Here is a 21,260-nt window from a genome sequence, read left to right on the forward strand (position 1 = left end):
GGATGCGGATTCCAAACCCCTGCTTCTGCCAAGTCTTCAGCATGACGCTGGGGCTTTACAAGCAGACTCAGACTTGGTGGGGGCCAGTCTCAAGAATTTCAACGCGCAGTGGGCTCACTCGCAAGTGGATCCCTGGATTCTACAGGTAGTATCGCAGGGGTACAAACTGGAATTCGAGGCGTTTCCCCCTCGCCGGTTCCTGAAGTCTGCTCTGCCAAAGTCTCCCTCCGACAGGGAGGCAGTTCTGGAAGCCATTCACAAGCTGTATTCCCAGCAGGTGATAATCAAGGTACCCCTCCTACAACAAGGAAAGGGGTATTATTCCACGCTGTTTGTGGTACCGAAGCCGGACGGCTCGGTGAGACCAATTTTAAATCTGAAATCCTTGAACACTTACATAAAAAGGTTCAAATTCAAGATGGAGTCACTCAGAGCGGTGATAGCGAACCTGGAAGAAGGGGACTATATGGTGTCTCTGTACATCAAAGATGCTTATCTCCACGTCCCAATCTACCCTGCTCACCAAGGGTATCTCAGGTTTGTAGTACAAGACTGTCATTATCAGTTTCAGACGCTGCCGTTTGGGTTGTCCACGGCACCTCGGGTCTTTACCAAGGTAATGGCCGAAATGATGATTCTTCTTCGAAGAAAAGGCATCTTAATTATCCCTTACTTGGACGATCTCCTGATAAGGGCAAGGTCCACGGAACAGTTAGAAGTCGGAGTAGCACTATCTCCGATAGTGTTACGTCAGCACGGGTGGATCCTAAATATTCCAAAATCGCAGCTGATTCCAACGACACGTCTTCTGTTCCTAGGAATGATTCTGAACACAGTCCAGAAGAAGGTGTTTCTCCCGGAGGAGAAGGCCAAGGAGTTATCCGAGCTAGTCAGGAACCTCCTAAAACCAGGCCAGGTGTCAGTGCATCAGTGCACGAGGGTCCTGGGAAAAATTGTGGCTTCTTACGAAGCAATTCCATTCGGAAGATTCCATGCAAGAACGTTTCAGTGGGATCTACTGGACAAATGGTCCGGATCGCATCTTCAGATGCAGCAGCGGATAACCCTGTCACCAAAGACAAGGGTGTCCCTCCTGTGGTGGTTGCAGAGTGCTCATCTTCTAGAGGGCCGCAGATTCGGCATTCAGGATTGGATCCTGGTGACCACGGATGCAAGCCTGAGAGGCTGGGGAGCAGTCACATAGGGAAGAAACTTCCAGGGCTTGTGGTCAAGCATGGAAACATCTCTTCATATAAACATTCTGGAACTACGGGCCATTTACAATGCCCTAAGTCAAGCGAAACCCCTGCTTCAGGGTCAGGCGGTATTGATCCAATCGGACAACATCACGTCAGTCGCCCACGTAAACAGACAGGGCGGCACGAGAAGCAGGAGGGCAATGGCAGAAGCTGCAAGGATTCTTCGCTGGGCGGAAAATCATGTGATAGCACTGTCAGCAGTGTTCATTCCGGGAGTGGACAACTGGGAAGCAGACTTCCTCAGCAGACACGACCTTCACCCGGGGGAGTGGGGACTTCATCCAGAAGTCTTCCACATGATTGTGAACCGTTGGGAAAAACCAAAGGTGGACATGATGGCGTCCCGTCTAAACAAAAAACTAGACAGATATTGCGCCAGGTCAAGGGACCCTCAGGCAATAGCGGTGGACGCTCTGGTAACACCGTGGGTGTACCAGTCAGTGTATGTGTTCCCTCCTCTGCCTCTCATACCAAAAGTACTGAGAATCATAAGAAGGAGAGGAGTAAGAACTATACTCGTGGTTCCGGATTGGCCGAGAAGGACTTGGTATCCGGAACTTCAGGAGATGCTCACGGACGAACCATGGCCTCTACCTCTAAGAAAGGACCTGCTCCAGCAGGGGCCTTGTCTGCTCCAAGACTTACCGCGGCTGCGTTTGACGGCGTGGCGGTTGAACGCCGGATCCTGAAGGAAAAAGGCATTCCAGATGAAGTCATCCCTACCCTGGTCAAGGCCAGGAAGGATGTAACCGCAAAACATTATCACCGCATTTGGCAAAAATATGTTGCGTGGTGTGAGGCCAGGAAGGCCCCTACAGAGGAATTTCAACTGGGTCGTTTCCTCCATTTCCTGCAAACAGGACTGTCTATGGGCCTAAAATTAGGGTCCATTAAGGTTCAAATTTCGGCCCTGTCGATTTTCTTCCAAAAAGAACTGGCTTCAGTACCTGAAGTTCAGACATTTGTAAAAGGGGTACTGCATATACAGCCTCCTTTTGTGCCCCCAGTGGCACCTTGGGATCTCAATGTTGTGTTGAGTTTCCTAAAGTCACATTGGTTTGAACCACTCACCACTGTGGACTTAAAATATCTCACATGGAAGGTGACGATGCTGTTACCCCTGGCTTCAGCCAGGCGTGTGTCAGAATTGGCGGCTTTATCGTATAAAAGCCCTTACTTAATATTTCATTCTGACAGGGCAGAATTGAGGACTCGTCCTCAATTTCTACCTAAGGTGGTTTCTGCATTTCACATGAACCAACCTATTGTGGTACCTGCGGCTACTAAGGACTTGGAGGACTCCAAGTTGCTTGACGTGGTCAGGGCCCTGAAAATATATGTTTCCAGGACGGCTGGAGTCAGAAAATCTGACTCGCTGTTTATCCTGTATGCACCCAACAAATTAGGTGCTCCTGCTTCTAAGCAGACGATTGCTCGTTGGATTTGTAGTACAATTCAGCTTGCACATTCGGTGGCAGGCCTGCCACAGCCAAAATCGGTAAAAACCCATTCCACAAGGAAAGTGGGTTCATCTTGGGCGGCTGCCCGAGGGGTCTCGGCTTTACAACTTTGCCGAGCAGCTACTTGGTCAGGGGCAAACACGTTTGCAAAATTCTACAAATTTGATACCCTGGCTGAGGAGGACCTGGAGTTCTCTCATTCGGTGCTGCAGAGTCATCCGCACTCTCCCGCCCGTTTGGGAGCTTTGGTATAATCCCCATGGTCCTTACGGAATCCCAGCATCCACTAGGGGGTTCACTACGGCTTGCCGGCGGTCGGGCTCCCGGCGACCAGCATCCCGGCGCCGGGAGCCCGACCGCCGGCTTACCGACAGCTTGGCGAGCGCAAATGAGCCCCTTGCGGGCTCGCTGCGCTCGCCACGCTACGGGCACGGTGGCGCGCCACACTATTTTATTCTCCCTCTATGGGGGTCGTGGACCCCCACGAGGGAAAATAATTGTCGGTATTCCGGCTGTCGGGCTCCCGGCGCCGGTATACTGGCCCGACCGCCGGCAAACAGAAGACCACCCTCCACTAGGACGTCAGAGAAAATAAGATTTTACTTACCGATAAATCTATTTCTCGTAGTCCGTAGTGGATGCTGGGCGCCCATCCCAAGTGCGGATTGTCTGCAATACTTGTATATAGTTATTGTTACAAAAATTCGGGTTATTGTTGGGAGCCATCTTTCAGAGGCTCTTTTTCGTTCTATCATACTGTTAACTGGGTTCAGATCACGAGTTGTACGGTGTGATTGGTGTGGCTGGTATGAGTCTTACCCGGGATTCAATATCCTTCCTTATTATGTACGCTCGTCCGGGCACAGTATCCTAACTGAGGCTTGGAGGAGGGTCATAGGGGGAGGAGCCAGTGCACACCACCTGATCCTAAAGCTTTTATTCTTGTGCCCCGTCTCCTGCGGAGCCGCTATTCCCCATGGTCCTTACGGAGTCCCAGCATCCACTACGGAGTACGAGAAATAGATTTATCGGTAACGGTAAGTAAAATCTTATTATCACCTTGCACTTATCACTGGTTTATCACTTCATTATACCTTCTCCAGGTTAATACATCTGCCCCAGTGTTTGAAAAAATAAGAATTTACTTACCGATAATTCTATTTCTCGTAGTCCGTAGTGGATGCTGGGAACTCCGTAAGGACCATGGGGAATAGCGGCTCCGCAGGAGTCTGGGCACATCTAAAGAAAGCTTTAGGATCACCTGGTGTGCACTGGCTCCTCCCCCTATGACCCTCCTCCAAGCCTCAGTTAGGATACTGTGCCCGGACGAGCGTACACAATAAGGAAGGATTTTGAATCCCGGGTAAGACTCATACCAGCCACACCAATCACACTGTACAACTTGTGATCTGAACCCAGTTAACAGCATGATAATAGAGGAGCCTCTAGAAAAGATGGCTCACTACAGCAATAACCCGAATTTTTTGGTAACAATAATTATGTACCAGTATTGCAGACAATCCGCACTTGGGATGGGCGCCCAGCATCCACTACGGACTACGAGAAATAGAATTATCGGTAAGTAAATTCTTATTTTCTCTGACGTCCTAGTGGATGCTGGGAACTCCGTAAGGACCATGGGGATTATACCAAAGCTCCCAAAACGGGCGGGAGAGTGCGGATGACTCTGCAGCACCCAATGAGAGAACGCCCGGTCCTCCTCAGCCAGGGTATCAAATTTGTAGAATTTTACAAACGTATTTGCTCCTGACCAAGTAACTGCTCGGCAAAGTTGTAAAGCCGAGACCCCTTGGCAGCTGCCCAAGATGAGCCCACCTTCCTTGTGGAGTGGGCATTTACAGATTTTTGGCTGTGGCAGGCCTGCCACAGAATGTGCAAGCTGAATTGTACTACAAATCCAACGAGCAATAGTCTGCTTAGAAGCAGGAGCACCCAGCTAGTTGGGTGCATACAGGATAAACAGCAAGTCAGATTTCCTGACTCCAGCCGTCCTGGAAACATATTTTCCGGGTCCTGACAACGTCTAGCAACTTGGAGTCCCCCAAGTCCCTAGTAGCCGCAGGCACCACAATAGGTTTGGTTCAGGTGAACGCTGAAACCACCTTAGGGAGAAACTGAGGACGAGTCCTCAATTCCGCCCTGTCCGAATGGAAACTCAGATAAGGGCTTTTACAGGATAAAGCCACCAATTCTGACACGCGCCTGGCCCAGGCCATAGCCAACAGCATGACCACTTTTTCTGTGAGAGATTTTAACTCCACAGATTTAAGTGGGTCAAACCAATGTGACTTTTGGAACCCAAAAACCACCTTGAGATCCCAAAGTGCCACTGAAGGCACAAAAGGAGTCTGTATATGCAGTACCCCTTTTACAAACGTCTGAACTTCAGGGACTGAAGCTAGTTCTTTTTTGGAAGAAAATCGACAGAGACGAAATTTGAACATTAATGGACCCCAATTTCAGGCCCATAGATACTCCTGTTTGCAGGAATTGTAGGAATCGACCCAGTTGAATTTCCTCCGTCGAGCCTTACTGGCCTCGCACCACGCAACATATTTTCGCCAAATGCGGTGATAATGTTTTTCGGTTACATCCTTCCCGCCTTGATCAGGATAGGGATGACTTCATCCGGAATGCCTTTTTTCTTCAGGATCCGGCGTTCAACCGCCATGCCGTCAACGCAGCCGCGGCAAGTCTTGGAACAGACAAGGGCCCCGCTGAAGCAGGTCCCTTGTTAGAGGTAGAGGCCACGGATCCTCCGTGAGCATCTCTTGAAGTTCCGGTTACCAAGTCCTTCTTGGCCAATCCGGAGCCACTAATATAGTGCTTACTCCTCTCCATCTTATCAATCTCAGTACCTTGGGTATGAGAGGCAGAGGAGGGAACCCATACACTGATTGGTACACCCACGGTGTTACCAGAGCATCTACAGCTATTGCCTGAGGGTCCCTTGACCTGGCGCAATACCTGTCGAGTTTTTCCCAACTGTTTATAATCATGTGGAAGACTTCTGGGTGAAGTCCCTACTCTCCCGGGTGGAGGTCGTGCTGAGGAAATCTGCTTCCCAGTTGTCCACTCCCGGAATGAAAGCTGCTGACAGTGCTATCACATGGTTTTTCGCCCAGCGAAGAATCCTTGCAGCTTCTGCCATTGCCCTCCTGCTTCTTGTGGCACCCTGTCTGTTTACGTGGGTGACTGCCGTAATGTTGTCCGACTGGAACAACACCGGCTGACCTTGAAGCAGAGGTCTTGCTAAGCTTAGAGCATTGTAAATGGCCCTTAGCTTCAGGATATTTATGTGAAGTGATGTCTCCAGGCTTGACCATAAGCCCTGGATATTCCTTCCCTGTGTGACTGCTCCCCAGCCTCGCAGGCTGGCATCCGTGGTCACCAGGATCCAGTCCTGAATGCCGAATCTGCGGCCCTCTAGAAGATGAGCACTCTGCAACCACCACAGGAGGGATACACTTGTCCCTGGTGACAGGGCTATCCGCTGATGCATCTGAAGATGCGACCCGGACCATTTGTCCAGTAGGTTCCACTGGAAAGTCTTGCGTGGAATCTGCCGAATGGGATTGCTTCGTAGGAAGCCACCATTTTTACCCAGAACCCTTGTGCATTGATGCACTGAGACTTGGTTTGGTTTTAGGAGGTTCCTGACTAGCTCGGATAACCCCCTGGCTTTTTCCTCCGGGAGAAACACCTTCTTTCTGGACTGTGTCCAGGATCATCCCTAGGAACAGAAGACAAGTCGTCGGAACCAGCTGCGAATCTGGAATATTGAGAATCCAATCGTGCTGCCGCAACACTACCTGAGATAGTGCTACACCGATCTCCAACTGTTCCCTGGATCTTACCCTTATCAGGGAATCGTCCAAGTAAAGGATAACTAAAAATTCCCTTCCTTTGAAGGAATATCATCATTTCGGTCATTACTTCAGTAAAGACCCGGGGTGCCGTGGACCCTCCCTACGGCAGCGTCTGAACTGATAGTGACAGTTCTGTACCATAACCTGAGATACCCTTGGTGAGAAGGGTAAATTTTGACATGAAGGTAAGCATCCTTGATGTCCCGAGACATCATGTAGTCCCCTTCTTCCAGGTTTGCAATCACTGCTCTGAGTGACTCAATTTTGAATTTGAGCCTCTGTATGTAAGTGTTCAAAGATTTTAGATTTTAAAATCGGTCTCACCGAGCCGTCTGGCTTCGGTACCACAATAGTGTGGAATAATACCCCGTTCCCTGTTGCAGGAGGGGTACCTTAATTATCACCTGCTGGGAATACAGCTTGTGAATGGCTTCCAAAACTGCCTCCCTGTCAGCGGGAGACGTCGGTAAAACAGACTTTTTGGAAACGGCGAGGGGAATACGTCTCGAATTCCAATTTTGTACCCCTGAGATAACACCTGAAGGATCCCGGGGTCTACTTGCGAGTGAGCCCACTGCGCACTGAAATTCACTGAGAACGGGCCCCCACCGTGCCTGAACTTGTAAAGCCCTAGCGTCATACTGAGGGCTTGGCAGAGGCGGAAAAGGGTTTCTGTTCCTGGGAACTGGCTGATCTCTGCAGCCATTTTCCTCTCCCTCTGTCACGAGCAGAAAAGAGGAACCCTTTTGTCCGCTTGCCAACCAGGACTGCGCCTGATAATACGGCGTCTTATTTTGAGAGGCGACCTAGGGTACATCCCCTTTTTTTAAGGCAATACTTCCAAATGCCGTTTGGAATCCCTGACCACTTTACTGGTAGAATACAACGCACTTATACTTGATGCCAGTCGGCAAATATTCTGCTGTGCATCATGCATATATAGAAATGCATCTTTTAATTGCTCTATAGGCAATAATATACTGTCCTTATCTAGGATATCAATATTTCCAGTCAGGGAATCCGACCACGCCAACCCAGCACTGCACATCCAGGCTGAGGCGATTGCTGGTCGCAGTATAACACTAGTATGTGTGTAAATACATTTTAGGATACCCTCCTGCTTTTTATCAGCAGGATCCTTAAGGGCGGCCATCTCAAGAGAGGGTAGAGCCCTTGTTCTTACAAGCGTGTGAGCGCCTTATCCCCTGTAGGGGGTGTTTCCCAACGCACCCTAACCTCTGGCGGGAAAAGGTATACTGCCAATAACTTTTTAGAATTATCAATTGTTATCGGGGGGAAACCCACGCATCATCACACACCTCATTTTATTTTTCAGATTTAGGAAAACTACAGGAAGTTTTTCCTCACCAAACATAATACCCCTTTTTTTTGGTGGTATTCATATTATCAGAGAAGTGTAAACATTTTCCATTGCATCAATCATGCAATGAGTGGCCCTATTGGAAATCACGGTTGTCTCTTCACCGTCGACACAGGAGTCAGTATCCGTGTCGGCGTCTGTATCTGAGGTAACGGGCGCTTTAGAGCGCCTGTATGAGACGTCTGGACATGCACAAGCTGAGTAGCCGGCTGTCTCATATCAACCACTGTCTTTTATACAAAGTTGACACTGTCACGCAATTTCAACAGTACATCCACTCAGGTGTCGACCCCCTAGGGGTGATAACACTATTACAGACACTCTACTCCGTCTCCACATCATTTTTCTCCTCATACATGTCGACACAAACGTACCGACACACAGCACACACACAGGGAATGCTCTGATAGAGGACAGGACCCACTAGCCCTTTGGGGAGACAGAGGGAGAGTTTGCCAGCACACACCAGAGCGCTATCTATATCTATATATATAAATATAATAAGAATTTACTTACCGATAATTCTATTTCTCGTAGTCCGTAGTGGATGCTGGGAACTCCGTAAGGACCATGGGGATAGCGGCTCCGCAGGAGACTGGGCACATCTAAAGAAAGCTTTAGGATCACCTGGTGTGCACTGGCTCCTCCCCCTATGACCCTCCTCCAAGCCTCAGTTAGGATACTGTGCCCGGATGAGCGTACACAATAAGGAAGGATTTTGAATCCCGGGTAAGACTCATACCAGCCACACCAATCACACTGTACAACTTGTGATCTGAACCCAGTTAACAGCATGATAATAGAGGAGCCTCTAGAAAAGATGACTCACTACAACAATAACCCGAATTTTTTTTTTGGTAACAATAATTATGTACCAGTATTGCAGACAATCCGCACTTGGGATGGGCGCCCAGCATCCACTACGGACTACGAGAAATAGAATTATCGGTAAGTAAATTCTTATTTTCTCTGACGTCCTAGTGGATGCTGGGAACTCCGTAAGGACCATGGGGATTATACCAAAGCTCCCAAACGGGCGGGAGAGTGCGGATGACTCTGCAGCACCGAATGAGAGAACTCCAGGTCCTCCTCAGCCAGGGTATCAAATTTGTAGAATTTTACAAACGTATTTGCTCCTGACCAAGTAACTGCTCGGTAAAGTTGTAAAGCCGAGACCCCTCGGGCAGCTGCCCAAGATGAGCCCACCTTCCTTGTGGAGTGGGCATTTTAAGATTTTTGGCTGTGGCAGGCCTGCCACAGAATGTGCAAGCTGAATTGTACTACAAATCCAACGAGCAATCGTCTGCTTAGAAGCAGGAGCACCCAGTTTGTTGGGTGCATACAGGATAAACAGCGAGTCAGATTTTCTGACTCCAGCCGTCCTGGAAACATATTTTCAGGGTCCTGACCACGTCAAGCAACTTGGAATCCTCCAAGTCCTTAGTAGCCGCAGGTACCACAATAGGTTGGTTCATGTGAAATGCAGAAAACCACCTTAGGTAGAAATTGAGGACGAGTCCTCAATTCTGCCCTTTCAGAATGAAATATTAAGTAAGGGCTTTTATATGATAAAGCCGCCAATTCTGACACACGCCTGGCTGAAACCAGGGCTAACTCGTCACTTCCATGTGAGATATTTTAAGTCCACAGTGGTGAGTGGTTCAAACCAATGTGACTTTAGGAAACTCAACACAACATTGAGATCCCAAGGTGCCACTGGAGGCACAAAAGGAGGCTGTATATGCAGTACCCCTTTTACAAATGTCTGAACTTCAGGCACTGAAGCCAGTTCTTTTTGGAAGAAAATCGACAGGGCCGAAATTTGAACCTTAATGGACCCTAATTTTAGGCCCATAGACAGTCCTGTTTGCAGGAAATGGAGGAAACGACCCAGTTGAAATTCCTCTGTAGGGGCCTTCTTGGCCTCACCCCACGCAACATATTTTCGCCAAATGCGGTGATAATGTTTTGCGGTTACGTCCTTCCTGGCCTTGACCAGGGTAGGGATGACTTCATCTGGAATGCCTTTTTCCTTCAGGATCCGGCGTTCAACCGCCATGCCGTCAAACGCAGCCACGGTAAGTCTTGGAACAGACAAGGCCCCTGCTGGAGCAGGTCCTTTCTTAGAGGTAGAGGCCACGGTTCGTCCGTGAGCATCTCTTGAAGTTCCGGATACCAAGTCCTTCTTGGCCAATCCGGAACCACGAGTATAGTTCTTACTCCTCTCCTTCTTATGATTCTCAGTACTTTTGGTATGAGGGGCAGAGGAGGGAACACATACCCTGACTGGTACACCCACGGTGTTACCAGAGCGTCCACCGCTATTGCCTGAGGGTCCCTTGACCTGGCGCAATATCTGTCTAGTTTTTTGTTTAGACGGGACGCCATTATGTCCACCTTTGGTTTTTCCCAACGGTTTACAATCAGGTGGAAGACTTCTGGGTGAAGTCCCCACTCTCCCGGGTGAAGGTCGTGTCTGCTGAGGAAGTCTGCTTCCCAGTTGTCCACTCCCGGAATGAACACTGCTGACAGTGCTATCACATGATTTTCCGCCCAGCGAAAATCCTTGCAGCTTCTGCCATTGCCCTCCTGCTTCTCGTGCCGCCCTGTCTGTTTACGTGGGCGACTGACGTAATGTTGTCCGATTGGATCAATACCGCCTGACCCTGAAGCAGGGGTTTCGCTTGACTTAGGGCATTGTAAATGGCCCTTAGTTCCAGAATGTTTATATGAAGAGATGTCTCCAGGCTTGACCATAAGCCCTGGAAATTCCTTCCCTGTGTGACTGCTCCCCAGCCTCGCAGGCTGGCATCCGTGGCCACCAGGACCCAGTCCCGAATGCCGAATCTGCGGCCCTCTAGAAGAGGAGCACTCTGCAACCACCACAGGAGGGATACCCTTGTCCCTGGTGACAGGGTTATCCGCTGAAGCATCTGAAGATGCGACCCGGACCATTTGTCCAGTAGGTTCCACTGGAAAGTCTTGCGTGGAATCTGCCGAATGGGATTGCTTCGTAGGAAGCCACCATTTTTACCCAGAACCTTTGTGCATTGATGCACTGAGACTTGGTTCGGTTTTAGGAGGTTCCTGACTAGCTCGGATAACTCCCTGGCTTTCTCCTCCGGGAGAAGCACCTTCTTTCTGGACTGTGTCCAGGATCATCCCTAGGAACAGAAGACAAGTCGTCGGAACCAGCTGCGATTTTGGAATATTGAAAATCCAATCGTGCTGCCGCAACACTACCTGATATAGTGCTACACCGATCTCCAACTGTTCCCTGGATCTTACCCTTATCAGGGAATCATCCAAGTAAAGGATAACTAAAATTCCCTTCCTTCGAAGGAATATCATCATTTCGGTCATTACTTCAGTAAAGACCCGGGGTGCCGTGGACCATCCCTACGGCAGCGTCCGAACTGATACAGTTCTGTACCATAACCTGAAATACCCTTGGTGAGAAGGGTAAATTGACATGAAGGTAAGCATCCTTGATGTCCCGAGACATCATGTAGTCCCCTTCTTCCAGGTTTGCAATCACTGCTCTGAGTGACTCAATTTTGAATTTGAACCTCTGTATGCAAGTGTTCAAAGATTTTAGATTTTAAAATCGGTCTCACCGAGCCGTCTGGCTTCGGTACCACAATAGTGTGGAATAATACCCCGTTCCCTGTTGCAGGAGGGGTACCTTGATTATCACCTGCTGGGAATACAGCTTGTGAATGGCTTCCAAAACTGCCTCCCTGTCAGCGGGAGACGTCGGTAAAACAGACTTTTGGAAACGGCGAGGGGAATACGTCTCGAATTCCAATTTGTACCTCTGAAATATTATCTGAAGGATCCAGGGGTCTACTTGCGAGTGAGCCCACTGCGCACTGAAATTCATTGAGAACGGGACCCCACCGTGCCTGAACTTGTAAAGCCCTAGCGTCATACTGAGGGCTTGGCAGAGGCGGAAAAGGGTTTCTGTTCCTTGGAACTGGCTGATCTCTGCAGCCATTTTCCTCTCCCTCTGTCACGAGCAGAAAAGAGGAACCCTTTTGTCCGCTTGCCAACCAGGACTGCGCCTGATAATACGGCGTCTTATTTTGAGAGGCGACCTGGGGTACATCCCCTCTTTTAAGGCAATACTTCCAAATGCCGTTTGGAATCCGCATCACCTGACCACTTTACTGGAATAATTGGACAACGCACTTATACTTGATGCCAGTCGGCAAATATTCCGCTGTGCATCATGCATATATAGAAATGCATCTTTTAATTGCTCTATAGGCAATAATATACTGTCCTTATCTAGGATATCATATTTCCAGTCAGGGAATCCGACCACACCAACCCAGCACTGCACATCCAGGCTGAGGCGATTGCTGGTCGCAGTATAACACCAGTATGTGTGTAAATACATTTTAGGATACGCTCCTGCTTTCTATCAGCAGGATCCTTAAGGGCGGCCATCTCAAGAGAGGGTAGAGCCCTTGTTCTTACAAGCGTGTGAGCGCCTTATCCCCCCTAGGGGGTGTTTCCCAACGCACCCTAACCTCTGGCGGGAAAAGGTATACTGCCAATAACTTTTTAGAAATTATCAATTGTTATCGGGGGGAAACCCACGCATCATCACACACCTCATTTTATTTCTCAGATTCAGGAAAACTACAGGAAGTTTTTCCTCACCAAACATAATACCCCTTTTTTTTTTGGTGGTATTCATATTATCAGAAAAGTGTAAACTTTTTCCATTGCCTCAATCATGCAATGTGTGGCCCTATTGGAAATCACGGTTGTCTCTTCACCGTCGACACAGGAGTCAGTACCCCTGTCGGCGTCTGTATCTGAGGTAACGGGCGCTTTAGGGCCCCTGTATGAGACGTCTGGACATGCACAAGCTGAGTAGCCGGCTGTCTCATGTCAACCACTGTCTTTTATACAAAGCTGACACTGTCACGCAATTTCAACAGTACATCCACTCAGGTGTCGACCCCCTAGGGGGTGACAACACTATTACAGACACTCTACTCCGTCTCCTCATCATTTTTCTCCTCATACATGTCGACACAAACGTACCGACACAGCACACACACAGGGAATGCTCTGATAGAGGACAGGACCCCACTAGCCCTTTGGGGAGACAGAGGGAGAGTTTGCCAGCACACACCAGAGCGCTATATATATATATATATATATATATATATATATATATATATATATATATATATATATATATATATATATATATATACATACACATATATACAGGGATAACCCTATATAAGTGTTTTTCCCTTTATAACTGCTGTATTGTTATATACTGCGCCTAATTTGTGCCCCCCTCTCTTTTTTAACCCTTTTCTGTAGTGTAGTGACTGCAGGGGAGAGCCAGGGAGCTTCCCTCCAACTGAGCTGTGAGGGAAAATGGCGCCAGTGTGCTGAGGAGATAAGGACGCCGAGAAAGGGGCGGAGCCTATCATCCGTTTTTCTGTATGTTTTGGCAGGGTTTAAATGCATCCATATAGCCCAGGAGTTATATGTGATGCATTTATTTTAGCCATATAAGGTTTTTATCGATTTATTGCGTCTCAGGGCGCTGCCCCCCCAGCGCCCTGCACCCTCAGTGACCGGAGTGTGAAGTGTGCTGAGAGCAATGGCGCACAGCTGCGGTGCTGTGCGCTACCTTATCTGAAGACAGGATCGTCTTCTGCCGCCGATTTCACCGGACCTCTTCGCTCTTCTGGCTCTGTAAGGGGGCCGGCGGCGCGGCTCCGGGACCCATCCAGGCTGAACCTGTGATCGTCCCTCTGGAGCTAATGTCCAGTAGCCTAAGAAGCCCGATCCACTCTGCACGCAGGTGAGTCCGTTTCTTCTCCCCTTAGTCCCACGATGCAGTGAGCCTGTTGCCAGCAGGTCTCACTGAAAATAAACCAAAACTAAAACTTTCACAAAGAGCTCAGGAGAGCCCCTAGTGTGCACCCTTCTCGTCGGGCACAGAAATCTAACTGAGGCTTGGAGGAGGGTCATAGGGGGAGGAGCCAGTGCACACCAGGTGATCCTAAAGCTTTCTTTAGATGTGCCCAGACTCCTGCGGAGCCGCTATTCCCCATGGTCCTTACGGAGTTCCCAGCATCCACTAGGACGTCAGAGAAATGACAGTTAGGAGCTGACTGGTTGGGACATTGGGGCAGATGTATTAACCTGGAGAAGGCATAAGGAAGTGATAAACCAGTGATATGTGCAAGGTGATAAAGGGGGTTCACTACGGCTGGCCGGCGGTCGGGCTCCCGGCGACCAGCATCCCGGCGCCGGGAGCCCGACCGCCGGCTTACCGACAGCTTGGCGAGCGCAAATGAGCCCCTTGCGGGCTCGCTGCGCTCGCCGCGCTACGGGCACGGTGGCGCGCTACGCGCGCCACACTATTTTATTCTCCCTTTATGGGGGTCGTGGACCCCCACGAGGGAAAATAATTGTCGGTATTCCGGCTGTCGGGCTCCCGGCGCCGGTATACTGAGCGCCGGGAGCCCGACCGCCGGCAAACAGAAGACCACCCGATAAAGGCACCAGTCAATCACTTCCTTATGCCTTCTCCAGGTTAATACATCTGCCCCAAACTCTCCATCCAAGTCTTAGTAAATAGACCTTTAAGAGTCCCATTTGTAACACAACCACTTCACAGGACTGCACTGTTCATTTGATGTGCAACACTTGTGCATCTGTGTGCATGAGCCTGAATCTGTATACAAACTACTACAATGCAGCAGCCACAGCTTATGTTTAATGTCAAGTTCTGTTGTGCTTCATCTGTAACTTTGTATATATTTACAACTAATTCCTATGCGAAAAAGTAGCAGCTTGAAGTCTGGTACTGATTCAGTGGGATTTCACTGCTTCTGCAGTGCAAATAAGACGCAAGTCACAATACACCACTTGGCGAGCTTTACTTGCACAGCATGGTGTGTTAAGGCTAGGTGTATGAGGAGACCTCTCATATGTATCCTTACCTGATGTGTCAAACACCACAGAAGTTTGTTCAAACCTGTTCACCACCTGGGACAATGCTAATGTGCTTCATATAGGGGTGCGGTATGCATGACCAGTGGTCAGCTTATCTCCGCCGGGATCCCAGCAGCGGAATGCCGGGGGGAGGAAGGGGGGGGGGGGGGTGACAAGCCCCTTGCCAACTCTGTGGTGACCCTACTATTGGTGGTGTGCATGCTGACAGGATTGTGAGGGTGCATGATGTAGGGGGGGGGTATTGTGACCCTGTCAGTCACATAACTACATCCCTCACAGTGCTTAGGTGAGCAGTTTAGAAAACTGTCCAAGCATAAAATTGCAGCACTCTGCAACTGCTAAAAACAGCACAAGGGGGAAAAAACTGAAGCAAAGATTGCTTAGTGCCAGGATGAACAACATGTAGCACTCCCACAGCTTTGAAACTACACATCACAGCATGCTCTGCCATAGTTTTGCTGTTCGGGCATGCTTAAACTGGCATGTGAAGCAAAGTTAAAGTCCATTTGCATAAGCTAAGAAAATGTGGCATTAAGTGTGACAGTAAATAGTAACCATTAAGATACCACCTATAATGTAGAGCGATAATAGGATTTTGGTACTTACCAGGTAAATCCTTTTCTTTGAATCCATAGGGGGCACTGGAGTACTCTTGGGATATGGACGGCTTAGCAGAAACAAAGGCACTGAATATTTAAATTTAGAACTCTCCACCCCTCCATATCCCAGAGTACCTCAGTGTACGACCTCAGTGTTTTTTACTGAGCGAACAGGAACTATAGAGAGGTTGACAATGGAGAATTCCTATAACATAACGGACAACAACAAAGTTGACACATAACGTTACTGTCAACTAAACAGTTGACACCATAACCAATAGACCTTTATAATTTGAACCAATCGGTGAAAATGTGGTACCATAAGCTCCTCTGAGCTTAGTACAACCCAGGTAAAACTGCTCTGGGTGGGCGTCCAGTGCCCCCTATGGATTCAAAGAAAAGGATTTACCTGGTAAGTACCAAAATCCTATTTTCTTTTTCATCCACTAGGGGTCACTGGAGTACTCTTGGGACGTACCAAAGCTTCCCTCGTGGGCGGGACAGCTGTTTGACACCTGTAACAGTAGGCGGCCAAAGCTAGATGCTGATGCCGCAAACGTTTCAAAACTTGTAAACGCGCACAAACGTGTGCACTGAAGACTATGTAGCCGCGTCGTAGAAACTCCACGACCAGCTGGTCATGACATTCCCACAGAACCTGTGGGATGAGCTATTACTGACGTAGGCGACTAACTTAGCCTTAAGGTAAGCCTGACATGTAGTCAGTTTTATCCAACTGGATAATGTCTGCTGAGAAACTGGCTAACCCCAGTTGGCAGCATCATAGAGAACAAACAACGTATCCGTATTACGAACTGTAGACGTTCGGGACATATAAACGCGTAATGCGCGTACCACATTCAGAATTCTAGAATGTGCTGTCAATACAGGAAACCCTATTGGTTTATTGATGTGAAAAATAAGAAATCGGAATTCGTCCGAAGTTCCGCTCTGTCATGAGGAAACCCAAATACGGTGGCTTGGAATACAAGGCACCCAAATTTGAAAACAAAACCCTTGCCGAAGCTAAGGCTAGAAGAAAAAACGTTTTCCAAGTGATAAACTTAATCCCCATTTGTTGTAAGGGTTCAAAATATGAAAACTGTAAGAAATCCGACCCCAGCTTCAAGTCGCATGGCTCTGTAGGTGGGATAAATGGAGGCTGCACTCTGATGACACCTTGTAGAAAGGTGTGTACCGACGCAATAGAGTCAAACGTCTTTGAAAATAAATTGACAACACCGATACCTGCACCCTCAGTGTAGATAAACGCAGTTCTCCATCCCACCCCGTCTGTAAAATAACAGAATACGGGTAACTTGAAAGATGTCGGAAACTTCCGAGCTTCACACCAACCTATATAGGCACACCAAATTCTGCAATAATATAGGCACACCAAATTCTGTAATAATGAGCTGCCGTAACCGGCTTCCTAGCTCGTAACATGGTTGGTATAACCGATACTGTAATGCCCTATCTCTTGTCTTAAGAGGGCGGTCTCAACCACCACCCCGTCAACCGCAGCCGCGGTACATAGGTAAATAGGGGTAAAAGAACGGTCCCTGTTGTAACAGGTTGGACGTAGTATGAGCGGGCAAGGATCGTGTGCGAGTATTCCTTGGAGATTCGAGAAGCAAGCTCTCCGAAACCCATGAGATATCACTAGTATGACTGACGAACTGTCTTATGATCCGTTTTAGCAACGGAGAGAGCAGCGGAAAACGGTGGACCCAGATACACGAGGCTGTACGACCACGCGAATGTGAGCCTCCACCGCCACTGCCCTTGTGACCTGTCGTTCTGTACACAAACTGAGCGTTTGTAATTGTGGCGAGATGCCATCATGTACACCTGAAGGTAACCCCACCTGTGGACCGACATGTGACCTCTGGATTTAATGCCCAGTTTTCTGGATGAAAATCCCGACAGCTAAGATCTGTCTAACAGATGTCCACTCCCGGAATGAACCCCGTCGACAATATCACCTTGTGGTATTCTGGGCAATTGAGGATTCGAGCTACCTCCCGCATTGCCATGCGGCTTCTCAGTCCTCCCTGGATGTTGTGTATGCAACTCACGTTGCGTTGTCTGACTGCACTTGGACAGACTGAAAGCGAATGTAGTGCATTGTAAATTGCACGGAGTTCCAGGATATTTATAGACAGCAATCTGTCGTGATCCGTTGTAGAACCCCTGTCGCTGACCTTTTTAACTACAACTCCTCAACCTCTGAGACTCTCGCCCAGAGTATAAACACCCTCGCCCCCCTGTGGGAAACGCGACTGAAACCCGGCGAACTAAAGCGCTTCGAAAACACATCATTGTTCCTAATAGGCAAATACACCAATGTACCGCTAGTATGCGTGGCTTTTGCACTAATTGTACTAGATGGTATAATCTGTTCTTTCTGGTGTAGTAGGTAAATCTCTTTGATTTACCGTATCTATACGCATACCTAGGAATTGAAGTCGTTCAGACGGTATTAGATGCGATTGTTTTTGAACTTGACACTGCAACCGTGGTGTACGTTAGTAACGCAAGTAAGAGGAACCTCTGTTGAGACAGCGTTCTTATGAGCAGATCGTCTAAGTATGGAACGATTGTCACTGCCAGGGCTCTGAGATGAGCTATCACCAACATCACTTTGGTTAATACCCGAGGCGCTGACAAGAGACCAAACGGTAGAACCTGAAACGGTTAATGGTTGTGGCGTATTGCAAAACGCAAGAACCTGTCATGCGGTGACCAAACCGGAATGGGTAAATACGCATTCTGAAGATCAAGCGCAATCATGCAATCTTGTGGCTCCAAATATGCAAATACTAACCGCAGAAATCCATTTTCAAACTGTAGTAAGTGACTTGCTGATTGAGACTGCGACGGAGCCCTCCGGCTTCGGTACCCCAAACAGAGGGAATAAGTAACCCTGACTCTGTTGGTGTACCAGGCCTGGAAATAAAAACAGCTGAAACCAGCAGAGACTGAATGGCAACCTGCCAAAACGCCTAATTTCGTCCGACAGAGGCAGTCTTGTCTTTTAACCTTTAAATAGCAGATACATCCATGAGTGGATGTCTGGAAACCCGGCAAATGTAACGTGTAAAGGCGCGCTTCCACAATTGGAAATTCGAGATGACTTTAGCGCCCTGGCGTTACAAGTCGTGACTGTTTTTGTACCACAGCCTTGAAAAGACTGAAGTCTAAAGACTTTAAACGCCGGACCAAAGTATTTCCGTTTTGATACCGGAGGAGGCTATGGCTAGACTTTACGCTACCCCCCCCCCCCCCCCCCCGAATATCAAATTTAGTACCAAACACCTTCTGGCCTTGTCGTGCTGAAACTAGCGACGATACAAAGCGAGCATCGAGGTAACAGGCGTCAGCAGAAGCTTTACAGAGATACTCTGCAGCTTCTTATTAACGATAAGTCTAACGTGATCGTCATTGTTTCCATACATAGAGCGCCTAGTGACCCACATGTATCTTGGGTCTTTATAATGTTTGACACAGACGAATTCACCAATGGTGGATTCTCCCATTTAGATGTGGAAACGGGTAAATAGACTTAAATCTTAGTTAGATATTCTAAATAAGAAACTGATTGAAGATCTGTCGTTTATTAAATTCGATGGATTAGATGTTAGAGTCTCCTTAGTCTCTGTAAATTTGAGACATTGACTCACTGGTCATTAGCAATGTATGGTTGTCAAAACCCCGCACTATCTGACTGCTGGTCTAATGTACCCTTCTCACTCGTAGTTATCGCTGTGAGGTTTGACATAGAATTGTCAGACTGCATTAAATTATAAGACCAGTTAAATTAACACCCTGGTACCCAAAGGGAAATTGGACCTTTGGAAAGACTGAGACTCCTTCGTTAGAGCTGGCGGAGTAACTTCCGAGACTCCGCTCTTACCGCTCCTGTCGAGCGGAGTCAATTTGAATTGCCAATGCTTACCATAGGATCTGGGACTGACCCGGCTTCCGGAGTGGAAACCTACAAACCAACTGAATCTGTGGTAGATTTATGCCACAATAGCCAAAGGTCAGACACTTGCACGACTCAGTAAAATCTTTACTTAAGGTGCGTAATATAAATATAAAAAGATATATAGATATATAGATCTATAGATATATAGATATATAGATATATAGATATATAGATATATAGATATATAGATATATAGATATATATATTTATGGCTAAATACAGTTTACATGGGCAGCCTATGTGAAACCTGAACCAAAATTACCACTAACACCCCTGCGCCTCCGGTGGCGTAGAGATGCAGGGCTGGAATGTTCTGGAATTACCACTGGAAGAAACAGGAAACATGATTAAAATGGCCCCCATGCCATGCTTACACTGAGACTCACAGGACAAATTACAATACCTGCTGCAGTTAATATAGGCTCAATAGATTATTATACAGTGATAATCAGTCTAGTATACACGGATAATCACAGTCTAGTATACACTGATAATGACATGCAGGTTACAATACAAACACAGGCAGGGCACATTTAATATAAGCTCTGCCTGCAGTTAATTTTGTATTAATATCTTCTATAGATATGTTAATATTAATATCTTCTATAGATATGTTAATATTAATATCTTCTATAGATATGTTAATATTAATATCTTCTATAGATATGTTAATATTAATATCTTCTATAGATATGTTAATATTAATAGCTTCTATAGTTATGGCAGATATAGAGATATATATATACATATATATATATATATATATATATATATATATATATATATATATACACATACATATATATATATATATATATATATACATATATATATATATATATATATATATATATATATATATATATATATATATATATATATATATATATATATATATATATATAGGCTCAACAGCCTATTATACCGTGATTTTCCCCTTGCAGCATCTGGCAGCTGCAGCCACGCAGTAATCAGTCAGGTCCCCCACTCCCCCCCCCCCCCTTCCCTGTACTCCCTGTAGCGCTGTGTCTCAGCGGGGAGCCGGGAAGCTCATTGCAGGGAGGCGAGGGACACATAGTCCAGAGCAGCTGAGGTCGGCTGGCCGGAGCGCGGCGTTGCTAGGCAAGCTGCGGCGGGTCTCCCTCTGTGTAGCACCGCTGATGAAGCTGCGGCGGGTCTCCCTCTGTGAGCACCGCACCACTGACAGAGCGCCTGGCGGGAGGATGGAGCGCCTGGCGGGAGGACGGAGCGTGGGGCGGGCGGTCGGAGCGGCAGACGGAGCGCTGGAGCGGCTATCACGGTAGTGAGCGGTCGGCTTTACCCACGGACCCCACACAGCGGGGCGGCAGCCTGCGCTGACCGCCCCATTTCCCCAGCATACCTTTTGTAGGGAGAAAAAGAAAGATAACACCTGGGCGCAAATAGTTAAAAGATCTGGGATGTAATTATCAATACACCTATTATTCCATTAAGCAATTGTTTGCATGCTTTGAATCATTTCGGAAAGTTACGAACTAACAGTTGAAGATTCTTGCATGATATTAAGTGAGCCTGTCTAACATCACTGAGCTTGGTTCCGTCTGGCTAAAAATTATGAACTGCTAGTAACTAATTGTTCTAAACGAACAGCTTCTAACATCTCCAAGCTTTGCTCTATCTATATCTTTGCAAATATAAATAT

At 47.7% G+C, this 21,260-nt stretch overlaps 1 protein-coding gene across 2 annotated transcripts in view; it reads right to left on the reverse strand.

The window, feature by feature from the left end:
• IFRD1 (interferon related developmental regulator 1) overlaps positions 1 to 21,260 on the reverse strand; it is a 106,776-nt gene that overhangs the window by 15,486 nt on the left and 70,030 nt on the right. The window lies entirely within an intron of this gene.

Source organism: Pseudophryne corroboree, chromosome 6 (assembly GCF_028390025.1).
Source record: "Pseudophryne corroboree isolate aPseCor3 chromosome 6, aPseCor3.hap2, whole genome shotgun sequence".
NCBI classification, from domain to species: domain Eukaryota; kingdom Metazoa; phylum Chordata; class Amphibia; order Anura; family Myobatrachidae; genus Pseudophryne; species Pseudophryne corroboree.